At 39.3% G+C, this 12,807-nt stretch overlaps 1 protein-coding gene across 19 annotated transcripts in view; it reads left to right on the top strand.

Moving 5' to 3' along the window:
* The window catches only part of MAGI2 (membrane associated guanylate kinase, WW and PDZ domain containing 2), a 618,868-nt gene that overhangs the window by 496,302 nt on the left and 109,759 nt on the right, over positions 1–12,807 (top strand). The gene's annotated exons all lie outside the window — the stretch shown is intronic.

Below are 12,807 nucleotides of genomic sequence, written 5' to 3'. Positions count from 1 at the left end.
AAACATTTGCTCATGTTTATTTATTCACGTCTAAGCACCCTAACATTTGTATTAATAGCTTTCATATTTTGTTGTGCATCTCTGTAGAGCAGTTTGCAATTGCTTCATATTTCTGAATTAGAGATAGGGAAACATAGATCATTGTGGGGAGTCTGTTAATTTGTTGAAGACAAGAATGAGTATTATTTAGTAATAATAAACAGTGACAACAAAAACTATGTTAATTGCACTCATAAAGTAGCAATATGGAAATGTTACCCCTTGTTATAAGTTTCTTTGTGCTATGTACTTTTGTATAATATTGCTTTTGTGTTAGATATGTAATTTTCCTATATGTTTCATGACAGGCTTTAAAATTAGTGGATATAGCTGTTTTTATAACTAATAATGGTAGCACAGCCTCCAGACATTTGCTTAAGAAGTATATACTAAACTTAAGTGGCAATTGTGTAAATAAATTGAAGGGCCAGCTATCAAGGGGATATATATATCCTAAGTTAACTTCCATTAGCATTATTGAGGGTTGCATTGCACACAGTAAGAGGAAACACATCTCCGAATAATGCTTTTTATTAGACAGAAATATTCATTTATGCATATGTAGATGTTGGCATTCCTGTTACATAAAATATTGGAACTACACATTAAAGCCTCTGTATGCAAACTAAGGCTATAGTGTGCTGTTTTAATTCTGTAGCTATTATGAAACTGCCAAGAATAGCTTTAGGACAAAATTTGAACATTTATTTCCATATGAAGTAGCAAAGCTATTTAGTTATGCAGAAAGCAATTGCTTACATTGGATATTGGTCAGGATCTGAACTTTTGTCCTTGTTGAAAGTCTTGTACAATGTTGAGTGTGGAGTGCCTGGAATTTCTTTGTTATGGATCACTGGGGGAAATGGCAAATTTTGGAGGCATATCCAATCATCACAGTGGGGTAATGGTTTAATGCTCATTTGGAAGAGAGAGAGGCAATAGCTTGAAGGGAAGCAGGATTCCTGTTGATGTTTGGACTTGAAGCATATTGCCCAAGAACCACCCAAACCCAACCTTGCCTATCTGATGAGATTGGCTTAGATCAAGGAAGGGGGAGCTGCGACCCTCCAAAAGTTGTTGGGCTCTAACTCCGAAATGACCAGTGGTCAGCAGTAATGGAAGTTGGAGTTGAACAACCTCTGGAGAATCACAAGTTCCTTTCCCTAGCTTAGATGACACTTTACAGTGAGATGCATTAGGAATTCCTGACTTTCTAACTGAAAATGTTGTGCTTGTGTATAAGGGTGTGTGTAAGATTTAGCTAAATATGTTGAATGTCTTTTCTCCTGGTCCACACAGCATGTGTAATATTCTTTTTAATCTCTCTGTTGGGCTTCTGAGCTTTTGTTGGCGTACATTGTGTAGATGATGTGATTTGTAACCTCAGAACAATATTTTGTGGCAATAACAGAAATAAAATGAGATAATATTCTATGAAACAAGTGAAATCATTTTTGTGATAGAGGTATTAGATGTAGCGTTTCTTTGTGATAAATTCCTTTATCATTCCAAAAGCATGAAAAATTTCTTCATGCCCCCTCCTTAGATCCAGTTAGCTGTGATTGGTGCACATTTTGAGGCAGCAACTGCCAGTGGGGTTCAATTCAGCTAATTGAAAGGTTGTTGCAGGTGCAGAGAGTTACAATGATGTTTAATCCCATGATGTTCAAAAGCCCAATAGACAAGCAGGTGAGGTGTGACTCCACCTTGCCTCTATCTCATAGCTTCTCACCATATAGAGCAGAGATGAGGAATTTCTGCTCCTCGAGAGGTTTCTGGTCTCCAACTCAGCCCCAGCCACCATGACTGATGGTCAGGGGGATGGGAGTCGTAATCAACAGCATCTGGAGTACCACAGGTTCCCCATTCCTGATGTACGGCAATGTTGACAGTCCTTGCTGTGTGGATGTAAGTGTAAAATTGCGATCTGTGGTGTCAAGCCAAGCATTGTTTCAAAAACTCCTGTTGAGTAGTAATCTCACATAAGTGAAAACAAATGCTAAAGCAGCACTGTTCCAGTGTCAGCTTTTCACCTATCCATTTAGTTCCATAGTTATTTTTGGCAGACTCCGCACAGATATATGGCACACTTAATCCAAAAGAATTTTTTCAAAAACTTTTCAGAAGATCATCGATTTACCACTGTAAAAAAAAACTAAAACCAAAAGTCATAATAAGAAGAATTTCTTCTTATTATGAGACAGACAGACAGACAGACACAGAGAGACAGATCTGTGAAAATAATAATGTTTATCTTCATGTTCCTGTTTTCAAAATGCTTCACACCCATTGGGTTGTATCTAATTTCTACTCACAGTAGACTCGTTGAAATTAAGGGACCTAAGTTGGTCCTGTTAATGATGTCCTCCAGTGTGTCTGGCTATCAACCAGAAGGTTGGTGGTTCAAGCCCACCCAGGGATGGCCATGGGCTGGACTAGATGAACCTCAGGGAGCCTTCCGACTCTACAGGTCTATGAATTAATTTCAGTGGGTCTACTCTGGGTATGTCTAACTTTGGATGCAACCCACTAGGTATATAATCCTAGCAAGAGCCCTGCAAGGTAGTCCAGTGTTATTATCTACAGGTTGCATTTTTAGTGATCACTCTAAGGTGAATTCTTCCTGGCTGGGGTAAAATTTGAAACAGGGGAGGACAGCCACACCATACATTTAAAGTATGTTCAATGCACATTTAAAGCATGTGGTTTCTCCCAAAGAATCCTGGGAATTGTAGTTTGTTTAGAGTGCTAGGAATTGTAGCTCTGTGAGGGGAAGGTTAATGGGAGGGCATCATATCCTTTATAGTGTAGATCTGCCCAGGGACTTTTCAAATCATGCTTATATTTTTACCCACCCTTTTCTCGTGCATACATGCTGCATACTTTTGACTATTTTGTGAGGCTAACTCCAAATCAGTCTATTCCATATTCTCTTCACGTGGGCCTTCATTTATACAGAGCATAGTTTTTTATAGGCAAGGAAGACATTTCTATTTAAGTAACAGTGTTACTGTGTGAATTCAGCTTACTGAGTATTGTGACATCTTTTTTCTCTTAAAAAAAATAAAATGATTCCCTGCCTTGTGCTTTAGCACAGTAGAGGGATTTAAGATATCTAATTATTATGATTTAAAAAAAAAAATCAATGTATGAATTTTCAGTATGGGGAGAAATCAGAGACTCCACATGTGAGTCTTAAAGCCCAGGCTTTGTCATTTTCTTTGAGGCTAGAAATAATTTACATTTCAGCATTTCTAACAGAGCAGTCTGCTAATGTCTAGGGGAAATAAATTGATGCAGCAGCTTCTTTTTCTTTCTTTTTTTTTTAAAGAGTGAAAGTAGCTTATGCTAAATAATTCATCTGGGATTAGCTAGCCTCAAAAAAAAAATGCAGATAGTTTTGCTACTTCAGTATAATCTACATGTTTTAAAATTCCAAAAGTTAGATGAAACAAGGTTATGAAGTACTAGTTGTTCCTCATGTCCTTGTGGGGATACTTTCAGAATTTCCCCCCTGAAAATTCTATGTCCATTTTATCTATCCTGGACTCTTTATCTTGCCTTGCAGTGAGCCTGAATTAATTCAGTCCAAGGAAGTTTCAGTTTAGTCCTGATTTTGCCTCAATTAGAGTCTCTTCCAGATTAAGCCCCACTCTCTCAAAGAAGCCCATGTTCTTGCATTCTGAATGAGCGTATTCTGCTCTAGGTCCTGTGTGTCTATTGCAAGTCCTGTCAAAATCCTGATTTCTAATCCTCTGTGCAAATTCTGACCCTTGAGTGGAGGTCTTGGCCCTAGAGTAGAAAGGATGGAGGTGGTAACCATTAAGCATTCATGAGATATAAGCTACAGGCTAATATACACACTTACTAAGGAGTAAATACCCTTGAACAAAGTGGGACTTACTTTTGAGTAAAATAGGTATAGCTGCATTTCACTGTAACATTGTGGTTTTTAAAACATTTGCTTAGTGGATTGTCTTGTTGGATTTAACCCTGATTAGGATTAGTCTGTAACTTTTAAAAAAATTACAATTTATTTGTTCCTCTTTAAAACGTCACAAGACTCTGTTGTTTCTGCAGCAAGAAACTAACATGGCTACCCCTCTGGCAAGTGACTCTTTTGATGAAAACAAAGGAAATTGTGGATTTGAAAGTAAGAGGGGAAACAAAGTCTCAATTGCAACAAAAAAAACAGGGGGGGGGGACATGTTTGTAGCTGTATGGACAGGACAGTTCCATAGATGAGTGTTTTACCCATAACTTATGTCATGTTTAAATCAGATCTCAATATCTGTCCCAAACATAGGGTGGGGCATTTTTAATAGCAAAGAGAACTCATAGGAAAGTAGCGCAGCTTAGCTTTCCCAACCAGAATATCAGATAGCAGATATTCTTCTAGTCGGAAGAAATGCTTTTGGAGGCAGGACTATGTATGGCAAGGTAAGCAGCGACTGGGGGAGCGGTTGATTCGCTGACCCATGGGCCTACCCCATCTTTCTATGCGCTTGGGACTGATCTCTATTAAACATGGTAGATTTGCAGCTATAACAGCCAGCCTGGTCCCTAGGCAACTCGTTTAGAAGTGCAGTACAAGTATTTTCAGCCTAGTGCAGAGTGCAGAATTCTACTTCTGTGAAACATAACTATCTTGGAAACCCATCTTAAAGGTGATAAAATGACCTTGAGATTAGATACATACATACTTCGTATCTTTTATCTGCCAACCCATATTTCATAGTATGGAGTAGGAAATATTTTTATTTTTAAAAACCCTCTAAAGAAAGTATAATCAATTAATTGCTTTATTCAATTGTATGTGATTATTGTATGTGATTATTATTACCGGTATTTACAACATTACAAAGTTAAGCACACAACTGTAATTTTATCTGTATTTTTAGTATGAGCTACAGGCTTTCAAGTTCAATTTGAATCTAGTAAAGAAACTTTTAACCATGCAGTCCCTCTTAAAGTTTTGTCTTTATTTACCAGGACAGTGTTTTCCTACTTTTTCTGGCTCCTCTTGCCCCTACATAAGTACTTTTCCTATTTGCCTTTTGAAGATGCCTTAATTAGCTCTTAGTACTGCATGAGTTGATAAAGTTCCCTTTCTTTGGGGTTTAGCTCCTTCCTCTGAGTCTCTAGAACAGAGAGGGGGAACTTGTGGCCATTCAGCTGTTGCTGGAATGCAGCGCTCATCATCTGTGATCACTGGCCTTGCTGATGGGAGCTGGAGTCAAATAACCCCACTATAATTCCAAGAGAATCTCACTGGCATAGACACACCTTGCCTTTGGTCTGCATTAACAATGCAGACACTACATAGTACACATTCTGCTTTTCATGTGGTGCAACAATGGAGGTGTTATTTCAATATCTTAAGACAGTTATGCTTTTTCTGCTAGCATATACTTAACAATGACTATCCTGACCTTTCAGCCAGTGGAAAGTATACATCCTAAATTGGATTCACTCAGCACTAACCTCTACAGCACTTAAAAGCCTTTTTTTTATTCTATGCTTCTGTGATGGCAATATACCCCCAAATAGTGGTTCCAGTGCCATGCAACCAAATGGCTTAGATAAGAAACAATTAAATTTTGCAGAGGTTAGTACTAAGAGAATCAAATTAAGGAAATAGGTATTTTAAAGCATCTTTTGAACTAGAGCCTAAAATAACCTGGATATCTGGAACATATGCTAAATATATAGATGTCTAAATAATTCAGCCTAGTGTATATTTTTTAAAAATCTTAATGTTTCCGTGTGGAGCACCCTCGGGGCTAGTAAGCCTAGAGCAGGGATTGCCAACATGGTACCTTCCAGATGCTGTATACTACAACTCCTGTCATCTCTAACTATTGACATTGCTGGTGGGGGCTGATCAGAGTTGTAGTCCGGCAACATCTGGAGGGCCCTACATTGACCACACCCAGCCTAGAGGCTTTTTGCCCTTCCCTTCTAGTTAAGATTTTTGTCCCCTCTGTTCTGGCTTGCTGGTTTCACACAAAAATTCATTGCTTTCCCCTCTCATTAGCCTTGATTTTATTTTCTTAAAGTGGTTTGTGTTTGTATAGGGGTAGTTAGGACAATTGTATCCCCATTACCAGTTCCTGGTCAACAAAGATTAATAGATCTTTCATGTGTGTATAACTCTTGCATTCAGCCTTGGACAAGTCACAAATTTAGCAAGGGACTGTAATATTCAGTTGATCTCAAGAATGATCCATCTGAGAGTGTCTTTTTATGAACCACGTCCACGTTCTAGAAATATAGGGCTAGGTTGACTTGGAATACTTAACTATTGAATTACAAAGGTTCGCACAGTAACGCTTGCTTCTCTGCTTCACTTTACCATGTTTTTCTGGCCCTGCCTAATTTCAGCTTTAGACTTCCGAAACATTTCCCAAGCATTAGATTTGCTTCATGTGCCCTCTGCTTCTTAAAATGGAGAGGTTCTCTCAGGGCCACTCCAGATTGGTGTTTTATTGCAGATGTATTCTGACTGCAACATGTTCTCGCTACAATAATTGTGCATCAGGAATTGATTCATTCTGCTTTATTAGTTGTTCTGCAATGCTCCCCCAGTGCCATCACATTATTGCTGTCCAGAGGAGGACAAAACAAGAACAAAGAGTTTGTGATATGAAAAGTTATGGGTTTTCCACAGGAAATTAGAGGATTTATGGTGATTGAAAATGAAACAGTATGACTGCCCCAAAACTTTTGCAGGTGCAAGTAGTGTTAAAAACAGGGTTGCATAGGATCACCCCAATAGCATTATGAACATCATGAATGCATAGTAAAAATGATGTCCGGAGGAGCCCTCCATGCTACATAATAAGACAAACACAAGCTTTAAATCAGAAGATTGACTTAAGATTTAGATCAGAGGAGGCTAAAAAGGGGGGAAGGAGAAGAGGCTACAGCAACTGAAGGACTGTAGCAGAGAAAGGACTGTCTGCAACAGAAGCAGGACAAGGGTATAAAGTCAAATAAACAGATGATGCTGTAGATGTACTTTCAGTGCAAAAATCAGCAATTAGCAGGCTGTTTATGACTCCTGAAGGGAGAAGGATGCTATAGTATAGAGTAAAAGGTGTCCCAGAATCAAATGAGAGCATGAGACTCTTAACCTCAGGGTCGTGAGTTTGAATCTCACGTTGAGCAAAAGATTCCTGACTTGGAAGGGACCATGAGGGTCATCAACTTGATAACTTCCAATGATTCTACAAGAAGGATCAATAGCAGTCAGCACTTTGTGGTGATTGGAAAGACCACATATTTCCATACATTATATTGTGTGGCACTAATTATTTAAAAAATGAATGAGAGCACAGAAAGGCTACACTGATGAAGCATCCCACCAACATAATTGGCAGGAGCTTAGTTTCCATATTAAATGAGCACATTAAAAGAAGAAAGAAAATGCATCTCGGAGCATATGACACTCCCATCTCCTTCTATAGCTCTCCATCTCTCTTTGGGACAGAAATTGATTCAGACTCTTCAGATTTAAAAGACACTCTTAACAAAATGGAAATAACCCTTCCATTCTGAGGAAGCTGGAAACAGTGCAATAAAACGTGACATGTTAAATTAAAGAACATTGCAGTTCTGACAACCATGAAGCATTTGCAGGCCTCATAAGTAACTTTAGTCCCACATCCCAATTTTTTATTGGTGTTTGTCCAATGAAGGGATCATCTCAAGCTCTGAAAGGAAACAGCAAGGCAATTAACAGAATGCCATTCATCAGTTTCCTGTGCTTTGAAGAAACTATTTTCATTGGGACTTACTCTGTATTGCTTAAATAACATCTCTTCCTCAGAGAAGTGCTTTAAATGTTTCAGTATTGAAAGAATTTGGGGTGGGGGTTGAGCTCTGTCAGTTTCAGAACTGCAGCACAAGTGCAAAAAGTAATGAAGATACTATGGATAAAGTTATAGCCCAGTGAAATAAGACACCATCTTTCCCTCGCCCAACCCCAGCATGCATGTATTCATGAAAAGAGCCTAGAAAAGGGCATTCCATATTAAGGAAAATTGCTTTGCAGAACTGTGGTTATTAGGCAAATTCACATGCAAACAGGTGTAGATTAGGATAAATTTCCTCTAAAATTCTGATTAATTTTTTAAGCCTTTTTTATTTAAAAAAAATGCAAATTAATGTGGAAACTGAAATTGACAGATCCACACTTGGACATATCCCATGGACATGCAGAATTCACAAAACTATATGCATATATAGCCCATTGCATTCAGTAAATATCTAAAAACCTTTTTTATTTATCCAGGCTTTTGGATAATAGTTTGATTAAGTTTTCTTCTGGTTTTAATTTCTGCGTATGCTATAATGATGTTTTGAATTGTTCTATGTAATTTTATGGCTATAAGTGTCCCTGGACTCCCCTGGGGTTATAAATTTCATATGTATGTTATCTAATATCCATTTCTACATTTGTTTATTACATCAAACAAATGAACACATGTATATTAGATAACATACATATGAAATTATGAACTAGAGTTTATTTCAAAACAATTCTCTAAATTTTTATTGATTTTAGATTACATTCACATTTGTAGAAAAATCAAGATTCTAATCATTTAATAACAGCAAAAGTTCTGATTCAAATAGTTTAAGCTTCATGTTTTTACTACCTTTAATTTCATGTCTTCCTTGCTGTCAGGGGCACCATCTCTAGGGGACCCTGGGGGCCCAAGCACCCACAAAAAAATGTTTGTGGGTGCTCAGCACCTACACCACAGGGCCCCCTGATGCAACTTCTGATGCCTTGTGAAGCACTGGAAGTCATGCCCAAAGCCTCATGAGACCTCAGAGGTGCTGTGTGAGGCCTTTTGAGACCCTGGAACCTGACTTCCTTTTTTATTTTTTTAAATAAAAATTTTATTGGGTTTTCAGAATTTACACAAACACAGACAATACACAACACAAACATACAAACACAAAGACAAACACATGTAATTTCAAATCCCTAATTTCTTAACCACTTCCCCTGACTTCCCCACACCTCCCCCTCCTGCATCCCAACTCCAGTAGTTTGCTCAGCAAGTTCTTATCTCCCACCTTTACCTTATTAATGTTTTACTTAATTCTTCTTAGTTAACCAAATTTAACTTGTAAACCTCAATTAAACCAAAATACACATCCTTTACATACTTTTCTAAGGGCAACCCCATTTCCCTTCCACAAATTTCCCAATTTTTATATTATTTACAAAACAAAATAACAGAATACAACATATAATTTTACACCCTTTGGATACCAAAACTCTCGCCCCCCCCCCTTCCCGGTTTCAATCCTCAAAAATTATACATCAATCTGTCAACTCTCAGCCCGGATCCCTCACGTCCGAGGCCCTTAAATCTCTTTCAGTCCCTCTCTGCCGGTTTTGTTGGTAGTGGGTGGCCACCGGAAGTCAGGTTCTGAGGCCGCGGGGCAAGTGAAGTCATAACCTGGGACCCCAGACAGCGCCCCTGCTTGCTGTGGGCAAATATTAAGGGGGGAAATGTAATTTGTGTCAACAAAATAAAAGACAGGAAAAGAAAACTAAGTTGAATTATGCCCAGGCTAATTAAAAATAGATTCAACATTCCCAAAGTATTTATTTACAGTTCCAACAGAACAAGACTTACAGCAATCTCCATCGATATATAAATTCCTTGTTTGAACTTTAACTCTTAAAACATGTATCTTGAACGGTGTTTACAGCACTAACTGATATGGGCCCCAGACAAATAAAAATAAATAACTTAGAAGCCAGACTCAGTTAGTAATTTATGTGAAGTATATTAGTATTTAAATAAGATCTTATTACTCTGGTCATGTAGGGCATCTGCAAAGAGAAAGAGAGAGAGATATCTGGCATCAGCATCCATCACAAAGCTGCATGCCTAAAAAATGGAGTATTTAAATGCTACATTGTTAATGCACTTAGGTTTCCTGTTGTTACAGAAATAGGTTTCTAAACACAAATTAACGTTAGTCAAAAAGATCTTGACAGCTTAATGCATCTTACAACCAGGAGCTGAAACTTGATATTTTGTAATTCAGTGGTAAATCTAAGCACCAGTAGCAAATTAATAGGATATCCCACTGGTCCCATTGGCAAATAGTAAGCTCTTTGATTGCATTTTCATCTTCTTGGTACCACCACTGTTGTCACAGAGACCCAGACTTGCTTTCTCCTTTCGATGTGACTTTAAGTTGTCCTTCCGTGTATTATAATAAACTGATGCCTTCTCCTTGTGGTGACAGGCAGCTGCTGCTACAATCTGCCCCCACCCCACAAAAAATATAAATTGTGTGAAAAAAATCTAATTCATTTCCTGCCCATACCCACTAAATCTTTTAAACCAGCATAGATGATTTAAGTCTGATCATGCAAGCTGGTTGCCGAGTCATCCTCAGCCTCTGATTTCATTACAGTTTGGATGCATTTTTCTGCATTGGGCTCTTATGGTGCTATACTAAAAGCCTCGCTATATCTAATATTGCATAGCCTTTATACATCTACATGTCAGGTGATGAGAAATTGTTGGAAGTGCCTAAAGGGGGAAAGGTTTGAAGGGGGGAGAAGCATGAGGAATAACTGGAAGGCAAAAATAGTAGATAGGTGAGATTATGCATGGATGCACAATGAAAAAAGGTTAACTCAAAGGCAGGGGTAGGAATTAAGAGCACAGAGGTGACACTGCTGCTCCCTGCCTTGAAGGAGACTGAGGATGTGCTCTTTAATACCAGTCACTGAATAAGTAAACTGATCAGTGTGTTTCCCACAGTTCAGCATCTCATCCTCTCTCTGCTTAAAGAAAACACTATTTTAGTACCCCACTTGTATCATCTCCAATGCACTTGTTCTATACTTGAACTCTCCCCTTTGAATGACTCCCCCCCCCCATTTCCCAGCTGACTTTGCTGCAGTGGTGTTCGGGGTCTTTTGATACAGCATTATGCTTCAAAGCACCCAGCAGGCTTTTCTATTGTTGTGGATCCTACTTTGCTCATAGTTTCTTTTCAATGCATAATGCTAGATGAGCTGTCGTGAAGGGCAATGATGATTTATTTACCAAAGCTCTTCTCGATCTTAAGGCATTCGGTCTCTCCCTTCTGCATGAATGAAACTTCCCAATAGAGGATATTAGCAGCAGCTCCCCCCTTAAAAAAATAAATAATTTTTTTTATTGTATCTGCAGGCTTCCATTGTCTTTTGGCATGTTACCAAAAACACCTGCATTTCATGTGTGTTTTCATATGACTGGTGCCAAGCATTGCACATACGAGAACTCATAGTAATTGAATGTCTGAAGCAGAGATGAAGAACCTATCCTCCCATAGCTGGTTATTGAGCTCCAGTGCCCGTCAGCCCCAGCCAGCAGGGCTTCTGGTCAGGGATGATGGGAGTTATAATTCAGGTCAGGGGGCTACGGGGACTAGGCTAGTCCACTAAATGTTTTCCAGGCACCCCTTTCTCAAAGCCCAGGAAGCTTCTGCCCAGCTAAGGGAGGGAGGCACGATGTTCACACACACATCACCCCACCCTCCACAAGCTGGTGCCTCTGGCTCCAACTGTTCGCCTACAAAACATTTCACTGCACGCCTGTGATTCAGGACCATCTGGAGGGCCACAGATTCCCCAGCCCTGGTTTCATGGCACTTTAGCCTGCACACGCACTATTCATGGTAGGGTATCGGAAACAGAGTGCCTCTGCCCCGCTTAAGAATCAAAGTGCACTGCTTTAGCTACCTTAGCACTGAAGGCGAATCATTTGTACAAATCATTTCAGCTCTGATCATCTGTGCTTTGTGTCAGCTACTGTGTACCCTTCTCCAGACAGGCCTTTGGAATAGCAGCTCTCTTTAATTCCATGCTCTGCAAAGTGGTTGTGCTGTCTAGGAATTACAACCTAGGAATCATTTTAGCCAGAACCACCAATGCATCCGTGGGGTTTAAATTTGCTACTTGTCTCTAGAGACTTTGCTTCCTGGAGATCATGGGAGGCATATAGTTCCATAGTGTCAGGACTGTAGTGATAATATTGGCACATGTGGGAAGAAAGGGGTTAGAAGATGCTTAAAGGAGAAGGCATACATCAACATATATGTGGAACATAGGAAGTCGCCTTATCCAAAGTCAGATCATTGTTCCATCTGACTGGAAGCAACCCTCCAGTATTTCAGGCAGGAGTCTTTTTTGAGCTGTACCTGAAAATGTCCGGGACTTACATGTTCTCTGTCACTGAGCTGCAGCCATCCCCCATGTTCGTATACAGGGCCAGCCCACCCATGAGGCATTGTGAAGGGATTAATTCACATCTCTTGTTTGCTTCACCATTCCATATAGCCAAGATGCATTTAGACAAGTCAAGTGACCAAGGTCATAACATTCCTAGTCAAATGACATTCTGGTGTTTGCTATGTGGCCTCTTTGTTCGATAGCCTTTCTGTTTGCTTCCTTTTTCTGTTCCCTTCCGTTTGTAGATTGTGGACCTTTGGTAGGGTAGCATCTGTGTAAATTGCCCTAGTGCTATCAGTGTTGCTGTGAGGCTTAAGTGTAGCACAGCACTGCCACTTTGGTTTACAAATTTAATAAATAATGATAATGTTCCTGATGCTCCTATTCAAGGTATTGACCACAATCCTGTAAATAAGGCCACACATCCACATTCTATGACATTGTTCTGGGTGGAAACATTTCATTGCATGCGCTGTTGGTTAGCAAAGTGAGAGCTGCTTACTGAAAAC

This window comes from Podarcis bocagei, assembly GCF_964188305.1.
Source record: "Podarcis bocagei genome assembly, chromosome: 10".
Taxonomy (NCBI): domain Eukaryota; kingdom Metazoa; phylum Chordata; class Lepidosauria; order Squamata; family Lacertidae; genus Podarcis; species Podarcis bocagei.
Note: the sequence above shows the minus strand (reverse complement) of the source record. Positions and strands in the feature narration are given on the sequence as shown.